This window comes from Oratosquilla oratoria, chromosome 29 (genome assembly GCF_046742065.1).
Source record: "Oratosquilla oratoria isolate Oo_2021 chromosome 29, ASM4674206v1, whole genome shotgun sequence".
In the NCBI taxonomy this organism is placed as follows: Eukaryota; Metazoa; Arthropoda; class Malacostraca; order Stomatopoda; family Squillidae; genus Oratosquilla; species Oratosquilla oratoria.
In genome coordinates, this window is record NC_134805.1 from 41,890,271 (window position 1) to 41,902,770 (window position 12,500).

At 44.5% G+C, this 12,500-nt stretch overlaps 1 protein-coding gene across 1 annotated transcript in view; it reads right to left on the reverse strand.

Annotated features, from left to right (window-relative positions):
- Nucleotides 1-12,500, reverse strand: part of twz (BTB/POZ domain-containing protein twz) — a 425,221-nt gene that overhangs the window by 17,069 nt on the left and 395,652 nt on the right. The gene's annotated exons all lie outside the window — the stretch shown is intronic.

The window sequence follows — 12,500 nt, forward strand, 5'->3', positions numbered from 1 at the left end:
GCACCGTTTGAGGACAAACGTTGTTCTCAAGTCGAGCTTGTGTGTCGCCTGGAGGGTGAACCTCGTCCTCCAGTAAGGTTCAGGTCACTCGAGTTTCTAGTTTTTAGGTTGAGGAAATGCGTTGTTGAGCATGACTCACTCAAAGGTGGACAGATGGAGAGGAAGAAAGATAGTTCGAGAAAGAACGACAGAGAGAGAGAGAGAGAGAGAGAGAGAGAGAGAGAGAGAGAGAGAGAGAGAGAGAGAGAGAGAGAGAGAGGGGGGGGGGAGGGCGCAAAAGCAAAAGTCCCCAGTGGCACTTTTCCTTTCGTTCTATCTGCCGCCATGCAGTTTTATTCCAGTCCGCGTTGTCACCTCGGTGGCAAAGAATATTACCGAGGTTGTGAGCAGTACGTCATAGAAGGGTGGGGAGAGTGTTGGGGAAAGTGAGTGAATATCATGGAAGACATAATATGAAGAAAGAGACGAATGTGTGTGTGTGTGTGTGTGTGTGTGTGTGTGTGTGTGTGTGTGTGTGTGTGTGTGTGTGTGTGTGTGTGCGCGCGTGCACCCCTGTGTTGGTATGTTGGTGAGTGAAAAAGCGAGGGAGAAGACGCAGACATACAAGTTCTCCCTGCCTCTCCTTCTCTCGAGACTGCAGAGGCGAAGAAGGGAGAAAAGGCCTCAGGGAGTCCGCGGGGACGTCGCGCGCGCCGGGGGCCAGGACGCGCGCGGAGAGGAGCGGTGCCGCAGGGGGCTCTGCAGGAGGAGGAGGAGGAGGAGGAGGAGGAGGAGGAGGAGGAGGAGGAGGAGGAGGAGGAGGAGGAAGAAGAGGAAGAAGAGGAGGACGAGGAGGAGGAGAAAGAGTGCGCGGTCCCGTCACATCCGGCAGACGTGACGTCATCATCGAGGCCTCTTCTCCACGTCGGGCACAGGAATCAATCTCAGGTTTTAACCTCTTCGACATGGGGATTTTTTTTTTCCTGGAGGAAGATTGACGATTTTGTAAAGCCGGATGAAGTTCAGATCGATCGAGACCCTTTTCAGGCCAGAGGGAAATCTCCAAGATAGGTTGAATAGTCTGTGCTTGGCAGGAAGAAATTTCATAAAACATTTCGCGACATTTATTTTGGCTGTCGGCAGGTGATTGTATTAAGTTGACGGGCAGTTTACTTCGTGGAAATAGATATATATATATATATATATACATACATACATACATACATACATATATATATATATATATATATATATATATATATATATATAATGCAGGTAGGGATGAGCACTGTGTGTGTGTATGTGTGTGTGTGTGTGTGTGTGTGTGTGTGTGTGTGTGTGTGTGTGTGTGTGTGTGTGTGTGTGTGTGTGTGTGTGTGTGTGTGTGTGTGTGTGTGTGTGTGTGTGTGTGTGTGTGTGTGTGTGTGTGTGTGTGTGTGTGTGTGTGTGTGTGCGTGCGTGCGTGTGTGTGTGTGTGTGTGTGTGTGTGTGTGTGTGTGTGTGTGTGTGTGTGTGTGTGTGTGTGTGTGTGTGTGTGTGTGTGTGAATGTTTACAAAGGGTGAGGTTGCGTAGGTTATGGGATGTAAATGCGCGATAGTGCACGAAAACAGGGCCCGAGAACGCAGTAGTATATGGTGATTTCACAATCGTAATACGTAAGTGTAGAGCAAGTATAGGTGACGCAAGTACGAGGTACTCGCTTGCAAGCACCATGCAGGTGTCGGTGCAACCTTTATGTGCGGCTGCAACTTGCATGCGAGCGAAGAACAGTAGGTGGCCACGGGCAGAACGTAAAAGGTAGAGTAGGAATTAAAACTGCGAAGTTGCACAAACAAGCAATCAACCGTACGAAAAATAAGCAGCTCCCCAACCAACGAAGCATCTGCATGTATAGTCGCTGATACATGCAGCTGGTACATGGTAGGACCAGCAGAGGAAATGTATGTGGTAACGTTGATAGTTTATTACAGTGATCCCAGAATGCAAACATACACAAACCATAACTCCGACAATTCACAGACCTCTATACCAACTGCCAATACTGTACATCCAAGTCGCTGTACAGCAAAACCTTCAGACCATTCGTCGCTGCTCACCACGAAACGAAAGAGAGATGCAGGAAGCTTAAAGCAGCTGCACGCAGAAACGCCCATCAGTACGGTGATGAGTCAAGTAGGATCAAGGTGGCCATGCAGCAGGAATGAAACAGCAGCATTATATGCAGGCAAATCTGCGTGAAAATTGTCCTTGTGCACTCGGGAGCGCACGAGGGGTACACAGCCACGCAAAGGCACTGAAAATACCTCACCTGCGGTTAGTGCCAGACAGTGCCAAGGTAACCCTTTACTTGCACAGAGACCCAGGCACCTGCACACAAGGAGAAGTAGGAAGCCTTAGGCAGGCAGGCAGGCAGGCAGGCATACAGACATATTCGCAGACAGGCAGGCAGGCAGGCAGGCAGGCAGGCAGGTAGGCAGGCAGGCAGCCATTACCACAATTACCCGAGTGATCGGAGCGCAGCAGCGATGCCAACGAAGGCAAAAATGCCGTACAGGCAATTTTGATAATTCAGGAGAAAGTCAATCCAATTGCAGGATTGTCAATTTGTTTTAGGCAAACAGCCGCAGGCGAGTCGAGAAGCCACGCTTGGCCTCTGACCTCGGTCTATCTCCCCCCCCCCACCCCTTCTTCAGATTTTCTCTTTACCCCTCTCCTCCTCCTCTTCCTCCTCCTCCTCCTCCTCATCTTGTTCTTCTTCGTTTCCAGACCCTCATCCTTTCTTCTTGAGCCTCGCCTCCTCCATCACATTCATCCAAACACATCGACATCTTCGTTCAACCATTTCCATTTCGACTTTTCTCGTATACTGCGTTTATTTACACGTGGTGAAAACTTTCTTTATCTATGCTAACGTTTGGCTTGTAATCTTCACATTATACTAAACTATTTTTCATTAATTCCTGTTAAAAAACACACACAGTAAAGAGAATTATCACGTGGTGAAAACTTTCTTTATCTATGCTAACGTTTGGCTTGTAATCTTCACATTATACTAAACTATTTTTCATTAATTTCTGTTAAAAAAAAAATACACACAGTAAAGAGAATTATCACCTTTGGATAAACGAAGTACAAACTTCAAAACTTTACTTCCCATACACAGGATTAGATATCTTAACTTTGTCCCAAAACACACTCGGTTCTTCCTCCAAACTCCCCGTCTCTTATGTCCTTGGGACATATCCCTCCTACTGTGTCTATTACTTGTTTATGTATGTGCCACACCATAAACTACACTATGACCTCAATCTCCTTCAGCATAAAAAGTAGTCATGTTTTCTTGAATATACCCAAACATGTATGGAAAACAATTAAAGAATAAATACACAAGAGTCTAAGAAGAGAGAAAAAAAAGAAAATTAAGATAAACAAAGTGTTTAACAGATTTGTCAACGCTAATATAAAACAGAAGGAAGTAATGGCCAAATTACAAACTTAGATGATGCCAAAGAAGACGTATCAACACAAGATGACATAATGAATGTCAGTTTTTACAAAGGAAAATACGAATTTGCCTTTGAAAAGGGGAACAGTAAGAATGCTGATTTAGGTAAAATGAGGAAAGTAACGAAGGGAGAAATTGGCAGACAAGATTCTTAGCCTAAGTGTGTATTCACTAGAAAAAGTAAAAGTGCTTCAGGATTGGAAAAGGACAAATGTGGCACCAATCTATAAAGGAAGAACCCTTAAATCTTTGACCGGAAAGATAGCACTGCTGTATTAAAGAATGGTAAAAGATAAATAAAAAGGAAATAGATGTTTGAATTATCTAGAACACATCTTTTCAGGCAGCCAATTTCATGGATTATATGCATCAAGTCTTATTTTGTTACTCAAAGGCAGTAGATGTGCTGCAAAAGACTGATTAGCAAATTGGCTATATGTACCTAGATCTGGAGAAATCCTTTGTCAAGGAAAGTAAACCATACTCGAAGAGTTTAAAGAAATCTCCTGGATTGGGTATTTCTCGAAAGACTGATATAAAATATCCAATATACATGAGGAAACAAACCACACAGAATACATTCATACACCTCAGTTCTTCGCATCTTCACTTCTTAACCACTCCGCAATGGCGACATTCCCTTAGCGACAAATGAAGTCTTAACTGTCACAGGACTCATATAAGTCAACGGTGCAGTCCACATATACATTCTGATTTTCTTCTCAAGAATAATTGTATATCTGTTAATAGCTTGAACTTTTCTCAGACAAAAAATCTCAAGACACCTCCCCCTACACTGACTCTTTATTTCAGATTAATATGTTCTTCGTTCTGTTCCTTTATGAGTGATCATCTGTGGACGATTTATCTAAGTTTTTCCCTCTCATAGAAATATGTCAACAAAAATATTCATCTTCCACCGTTCCATCATAATCTCATCTTTACTTTTTCGATTCTTTTACTCTTCAGATTTTCAATTTGATTCCATTCCCTAATGCCTTGCGACCCTCGTCGTATCACAGCCCACTCAACCTGCACCAATCACTCCAATCAGTTTCTTTCGCATACCGTCCCGACTTCCAATACCATTCCAATCTACGAAGCACTACTCCCTCTCACACTATTCAAGATGTGATTCCAATTTGTGACTTTCTACTTCCGTTACTCTCTGGATGTTTCCCTCCCTCCCACGCTGTTCTTGTATACTGTTCAAGTTCTGTGTTCACATGGTGTGCGCTATACCAGCTTCTTCCGCTTCATTCTGGTCCTGTACCATTCAAGTTCTTTGAATATTCTTGTCCCTCTCTTCCCTTCCCCCCGTCCCTTTTTCCCGTCCATGGCCCTCCTGTGTGCGTCTACTTCCGTCTCTCGTCTTCCGTTCTGATGTTCTCCTTTCCGTCTCCTGATCCGCTTACTTCCTTCTATGCCGTCCAAACACTTTCCTCCCTTCCTTGGCTTCAGATCTCTCTCTCTCTCTCTCTCTCTCTCTCTCTCTCTCTCTCTCTCTCTCTCTCTCTCTCTCTCTCTCTCTCTCTCTCTCTCTCTCTCTCTCTCTCTCTGCCTATCTGTCTCTTCTTTCTTTCTTTCTCTTTTCTCTTTCGATTTTTTCTTTTTACTTTGATAAAAGTTTGACCCTCGCGCGTCCGTGAGACCAATCTACGGACACGCACACACACACACACACACACACACACACACACACACACACACACACACACACACACACACACACACACACAAAAGAAAAAAGTACCAATATTTGGCAACAGCTTGCCAAAATCCAAGCTGTGCTTATCTAACATAACAATACTTAACTAATGTAACTACACTAACCTAAACTAGCCAAAGGTTAAGTTTGAGTTAACACAGGTTAAGTTAGGATATGTTAAGTTGTTGACCGAACATGGCGATGGTAATATCGTCGACTTGATTGACCATTTTGTTAGAAACTAAGCAATTGCGACGGAAGCCTTATAAAGAGGCGTCTCATTATTTCGTCCCAACAAGGCGAGAACAGACAGCCAAAACAAGGTACATGGTTATCGACAAATGCCAAAGCTAAAGATAAATGAGAGAGAGAAAGAGAGAGAGAGAGAGAGAGAGAGAGAGAGAGAGAGAGAGAGAGAGAGAGAGAGAGAGAGAGAGAGAGAGAGAGAGAGAGAGAGAGAGAGAGAGAGAGAGAGAGAGAGAGAGAGAGAGAGAGAGAGAGAGAGAGAGAGAGAGAGAGAGAGAGAGAGAGAGAGAGAGAGAGAGAGAGAGAGAGAGAAGGTGCGCGCAAGGTAACGTGCAAGACAATTACATTGTACAGCCGACTATTACTATTATGTCACCAACAGCTCACCAGCGCTTCTGGCCTAATGGACACGGTTGCATCGTGCACAGGAGATCACACCTCGCGGTATAAACTCGCAGGTTTTCTTTCCGAAGTGAATTGACCTCTTCTTAAATCTGACCCCGACGTCTTCGGCCCGGCCATTTTGGCCCTTACATTTCTTCAAGAGATCCTCAAGTACCCTAACATCTCTTTCAGCTTGACCGTTACTCGAAGGTTAGTGAGGTGGTGTGATGTGTTTAATACCATTCTTGAGTAAAAGTTCTTTTAAAGCATCAGCTGTAAAGCAGTTTGCATTATTACTTACAATCACATCATACAGTCCATTGCTACTGAAAATGGGGCGTAGTGCCTCAATAGTCTCATACATATGTGTTGGACACAACTTTACATTCAGTGTTTATTACAATGCATCAACATGAATAAAACATGTTTTATTTTCTATTTAAAAGTAATCTGTGTGAACACGAGACCCCTGCCGTCGCCGATAAAGGACACGCGAGATGTAAATCCAGGTAGAAACCGCGGTTGACACAAGAGATTGTCGTGCCTTGCGGTCTCAGGTCTTCTTTCCCAAGTGAACTGACCTCCTCTTAAGTCTGTCCCCAACTTCTGCGGTCCACCCTTGTTGGTCCTTGGTCATGCCACCAACCGCTGCCTCCGCCGCCGCCGATAAGGGACGCTTAAGATATAAATCCAGGTAGAAACTGCTGTCGACAGCTCCGCATCAATTCTTCAGCCCGGGTGATTAAGACCTCGGAGGGAGGACCAATTCATCAAGAGGGGAAGATCGGGTGAGGGGTATTTCATCAGTAACGTGTGAGTGATGAAGTGCCTGCCTGTGCTACCTTTCCCTTAGTTAAGTTGTTGCACGTAAACTAGTGATGGCAATATATAAGTCTTCTGTAGATACTATCACTACACTTCGTTATGCTAATGTACATAAATACATGTGAACAACTGTTCTCTTGGGTAAGCTTGATCATTCCGATCGCGTGCAGCGATGATCTTGATTTATATTTTGTTTTCATTTTCATTTTTCTCTCATTTGAGCAAAGCTTTTGGCTGTGTATCTTTAGTTGCAATCAGTAAATCTCCCTTCGATGATCCACATGCTTCTCTTTCTTATGAATACTGACTAACAGTTGCACGCCAACCACTAGCGGCAATGAATTTTTTTCTTTTACACATCTGACCAAAGCTTTGGACAGTGCAGCTTCATCAGCGATCAGTACAACTTACTACGTTACTGTTTACTACTACATGTAAAAATATAAACACAATTGTCATATGATCACAGGGTTTTAATCATGGCACGGGAGGAGGAGGAGGAGGAGGAGGAGGAGGAAGGAAAAAGAAGAAGGAGGAGGAGGAAGAGGAGGAGGAGAGTGTAACATTTGACATTTCCTGACGAAGAGTAATCAACCCCGAGTAATCTTTTATTACAATACCCAACCAGTAATCGGGCAGGGGTGGGAGGGAAAGGGAGGATAATCCCCCCACACACACACACCGAAGATGAATAGTCCCACCACGGCATAGTTAATCAATCGCAAAAAGTGAATCAGAAAACAATTCATCAGTGGAGGACAAAACAGTCGTTGGTTCATTAGTGTAGGTAGAGGAAGGGTTTAGAGCATCAATTAATTAAGCAATGGAGGTTAAAAGGGATTGCCACGTAATCAATTCATCAACTTAGATCAAGGAAATACTAATCATTCTAGTGAGGTCACTAGTGAAAGCTGAAGGCGTCTTTCTTTCAGGAATAAAGACTGATATTGGGGAGGTAACCGCTTGACAACGATATCAGTGTCGCAACAATCGATACGCGAATGGCATCTGAGAATTCACACCTGTGAACACAAATACAGGAGTAACAAGTGTCCCTGAAATCCTGATATCTAAAGGATATCAGCCCCTGGGCACTGAAATCCCTCTGACATCCCTCTGACATCTATCCTTACGTACTGACGTCGAACATAAGGATGTCACTGAGAGATGACGTCAGTGATGATGTCAGAGGTGACTCTTGGGTTCTTGCACTCCCGAATTCAGGGCAAACAGTGACGTCGCATCGCGGAATGTTCCATGGATGTGACGTCACAAGTGATGTCAGCTTAAAGCTTTCGTCAGAAATTTATGGACGTCAGCCCACTGTTGGTGTCAGATTTGTCAGCACAGAGATGACTGACAAAAGGTAAATATCACTAACGGATGGCGCCATTTTATGAAGGAACACCAAAATCGAAATGACGTCACACTGATGTCAGGGTCGACGTCGTTGGTATGACGTCACGTAACATGTGAATATCACGTTCGTAGTGTGACGTCAAGTTCGATCAAATCCGGAATGTGTTATCTACGGGTCAATATGTCCCGGGAAGATAACGTCACAAATAAATGGTAAGACAACGAATACGTTAAGGAAGAAGGGGAGTGGGTGGGGTGGAAATAACGTTTGATCGCAGCAAAGAATGACCCGAAGAAGTTGGATTTTGGAGCCATCTAGGGTAATAAATTAGGAAGAGTGGTAGGACAGAGGGAGGAAGGGAGAGGGGAGGGGTAGGAGACGGGGAGGGGATTGGGAAAAAGGGGAACAGGCGAGTGGAGAGGTATAGGAGAGAGGGGGGAGCAGAAAAGGGGAGAACGGGTTAATGGGGAGAGGTAGGAGGGAGAAGAGGGAGAGAGGGGAGAGGGAAGGGGGAGTAAGAAGGGTAGCAGAGAGGGGGAGCGAGAACGGGGAAACGAGGGAGTTAGGAAGGTTAGGGAGTGGAAAAAGGGGGGTAACGGGCGAGTGGGGAGAGAGGGGAGGGAGGGGAGGAAGTGTGAAGGGTAGGAGAGAGGGGAGGGAGAGGGGAAGGGGGAGTGGGGGGTGTTAGGTTCTTGTGGAAAGGGAGACCGGATGTGTTAACTGAGAGGAGCGCGTGCGCGCAATTGTGATTAGCTCGTAACCTTTCCGCTGGTGATAACCCAAACACAATGATTACAGTCGTGCTCCCCATCAAAGGGTTAAGCACGCACACACACACACACACACACACACACACACACACACACACACACACACACACACACACACACACACACACACACACACACACACTCATGGCGCTGTGGTTAGAGCTCTGGTCTGCCACTACGGAGGTCCGGGTTCGATCCTCGCCCGGGGCTGAAATAATATCAGTATCGCAGCGCTGAGGGGTGTTACCTCCAACTCTCGTGGGCGGGGAGTTGGGGGTGTGTGTGTGTGCAAGGTCATAGCATTACCCATAGATCGGACCTACGAGCTCTGAGCTCTCTTCCAGGAGGGAAATAGCTGTCGATCACGAGTCCAACACGTGATCCAAAAGACCAAAAGACCAAGACCAAGTGAATACACACACACACACTACTTGGAAAGAAATGATTAGTGGTGTTCTACAGGGATCAGTGTCGGCTCCGATAATGTTTGTTATTTATGTAAATGACATGGATGAGGGTGTAGAATGTTACATGAACTTCTTTGCAGATGACGCTAAACTGCTGAGGAAAGAGAGTACTGAAACGGTCTGTGAGTCGGTACAGAGAGATCTGAACAGGGTTTGGGAATGGAGACAGAAGTGGAAAGTGGACTTCAACATAAAGAAATGTAGCATAATGGAATTTGGAAAAAAGTGAAAAAAGAATATCAGGACAATATAAAATCGGTACAAAGGAAGTAAAGAAAGTGGGTTCTGAAAAATACCTGGGAATAATCATCATAAATGACATTTCCTGATAAACAGATAAACAAAATTATCGGAGAAACCTACAACTTGCTAAGATCAATAAAGGTGGCCTTTACCTATTTGGACGAAGAAAAGGTGAAGAAAATACTAGTCACACTGATAAGGCCAAAAATTTGGGTAGCCTACGCAGCGACACTATGGACACCCAGTACTAAAAAGAATATAAAGAAAATTGAAAGAATCCAAAAAGCAATCACGAAGATTCCCCAACACTTTCGGAAATGTCATATAAGGAGAGATTATCAAAGCTGGAATTATCGAATCTGGAACAAAGAAGAGAAAGAGGTGATCTCTTGACCATCTATAGAATCATGAGAGGCATGGAAGTCCTTGATAGAGAAGACTTGATTAATTTGGACAAGAGAAATACAAGGGGAAATGAAAAAAAAAAAAAAAAAAAAAAAAAAAAACAGTTATAGAAGGGACTTGAAAAAGAATAGCTTTCCACACAGAGCGGTGGTTTTCTGGAACTAATTGGACGAAACAATAGTGTGTGCAACCACCATACATGAATCTAAGAGCAAACTAGATACTGCGAGATACAAAGACGGGACTCCACGAGCGTAGCTCCCTTTCCCTTAAGATACAAATAGGTAAATACAACTAGGTAAATACACACACACACACACACACACACACACACACACACACACACAACACACACACACACACACACACACACACACACACACACACACACACACACACACACACACACACACACACACACACACACACACACACACACACACACACACACACACACACACACACACACGCACACACACAGGCCTTTTAACCCATTTTCACTTTTAACTATGCAAACTTAATGTTCGTAGATGGGATATTTTTCTGTGCTATGAAATACCCTATACTATAAATTGAATACTGAAGAGAAACATACAAAAATACTAAACAATGAGTGTTATATTTATATAAAAGCAAGGGGGGGTAGATTTTTAAACACTACTGCATTTTCTGTCAGTTGATCTAGCTACCTACATACCTGTGGCCTACCTACTGTATATACGAGCGTAGTTGCACGCTTGTTATATTGCATGTATATACTCGTATAACTGTAATTTGACCAGATGTAGAGATGGGGAAACTCCGTGGTCTTTCTATATCGGCGCTGACTGCAAACGAAAGTTTAAACTATTTTAGGAACACGTGACCCATTTCTGACCCCAATTTTTTTTTCTATCGCGTTCTGAGCACTTGAAGTTTGTCCGATATTATTCAGAAAAAGCTGAGGGCGACGTGCCATCAAGACAATTCTGCACAACATGTATACAACAAATGAGGTGACAAGGCAGATACGGGTCCTCCAAATCACAAAATTACACAAATAAAGATGAAATAAATGAATAAGTGAATAAAAAATTAAAAAGATGAAAATAAAATATATATTAAGATATATAAAAAAATGTGTACTCGGCAAAAAAAAAAAAAAAAAAAAAAAACGACGTGACGTCATGTCGAATCCAACGACAAATTGGACAAACGTAAACAAACATTGTGCTCCTGTACTCAGTGAGATTATAAAGGCGGAGCATGCCGACAGGAGACCTTTTGATCCATATCTAGGTCGGATGCGAAAAAAAAATCATATTAATAATAAAATAATAAATAAATACATGCAGACTGACTCATCTGATCGCCCATCTGAATATCTACATCGGGCCAGCCAGCACTTGTTTAAAGAACCAATACCTATTCAGAGGAAACCAAAGGATTCGAACCCCATTACCCTCCACTTGTAAGTACCCCTCCTCCAAATCCACTCTCCGCCCTCCCATAAGCACTCCATGGCCTCTCACGTATCCACACACCCAAACGCCGAACCTACCCACCCCATCCCATGTGTATAATAAGCGATCTTGATCTGATTACAATTTGATTTAATTATTAGTATGTTCAGATTCTCTCCCCCCCCACCACCACACCCTCTCCAACCCCTCCCCCGTCCCTTCCCCTCGCATCCTAGTTTAAAGAAGCCCCCCCACCCTCCCTCGCTAACCCCCCCACCTCTACTAACCCCCCTACCCAACCCGACCTAGATCAGCATTTTCTTCCTTCCATTTCTCCCTTCCCCTGCTGTCCTTCCCCCCCTACACCTTCTCCTTCCCCCTCCTGCTTTCTTCTCCCAACCCCTTCTCCTTCAAAGCTCAATTGACCTGGTCTGTCCCTCCCCCTCTCCCTCCCCTCCCCTCCCTTTCCCCTCCCCCTCTTCCTCGTCTTTCATCGAGTTCGAATGAATCGATTTAAAATTACTATACCATGTAAATAAGGAAGCAACCACGGTGATCCATCTTTGAGGGGATGAGCTATGGAGACCTAACGAGGAGGCGAGGCATCTAGCCAACCAACGTGGTTACTGCTGTGGACCGCATCGCCATTCGAAGGACGTGCACTATTATCTAGAAGCGACATGGAAACGTTTCTGTAAGTGGGTAAGTGTTGGTGTAGTGAAAGATGGTCTTTAGGTTGTTAGCTGTCACACACACACACACACACACACACACACACACACACACACACACACACACACACACACACACACACAGACCTACACGATGACCAAATAAAGAAAGTACACAGTAGAGAGTCGATCATTGGAGTCAGTCTGATTAAGTGCAGGTGCAGACTTCCTGGTATCGAGGAGTAGGAGGTCATGCTCGAATCTCGAGTGAGGAGAGGAACCACGAGTGAGCGGTGAGGGGAGAATCGCGATCGAGGAACGTATCGGGATAAATCCGGATGTCGAGGAGGAGGAGAAGGAGGAGCTAGAGGAAGAGGAGGTAGAGGAGGAGGAGGAGGAGGTAGAGGAGAAGGAAGGAGGAGGAGGAGGACAAGGAGGAGGTAGAAGAGGAGGAGGAGGATGTCGAGGAGGGAAAGGTCGAATTGGAGGAGGAG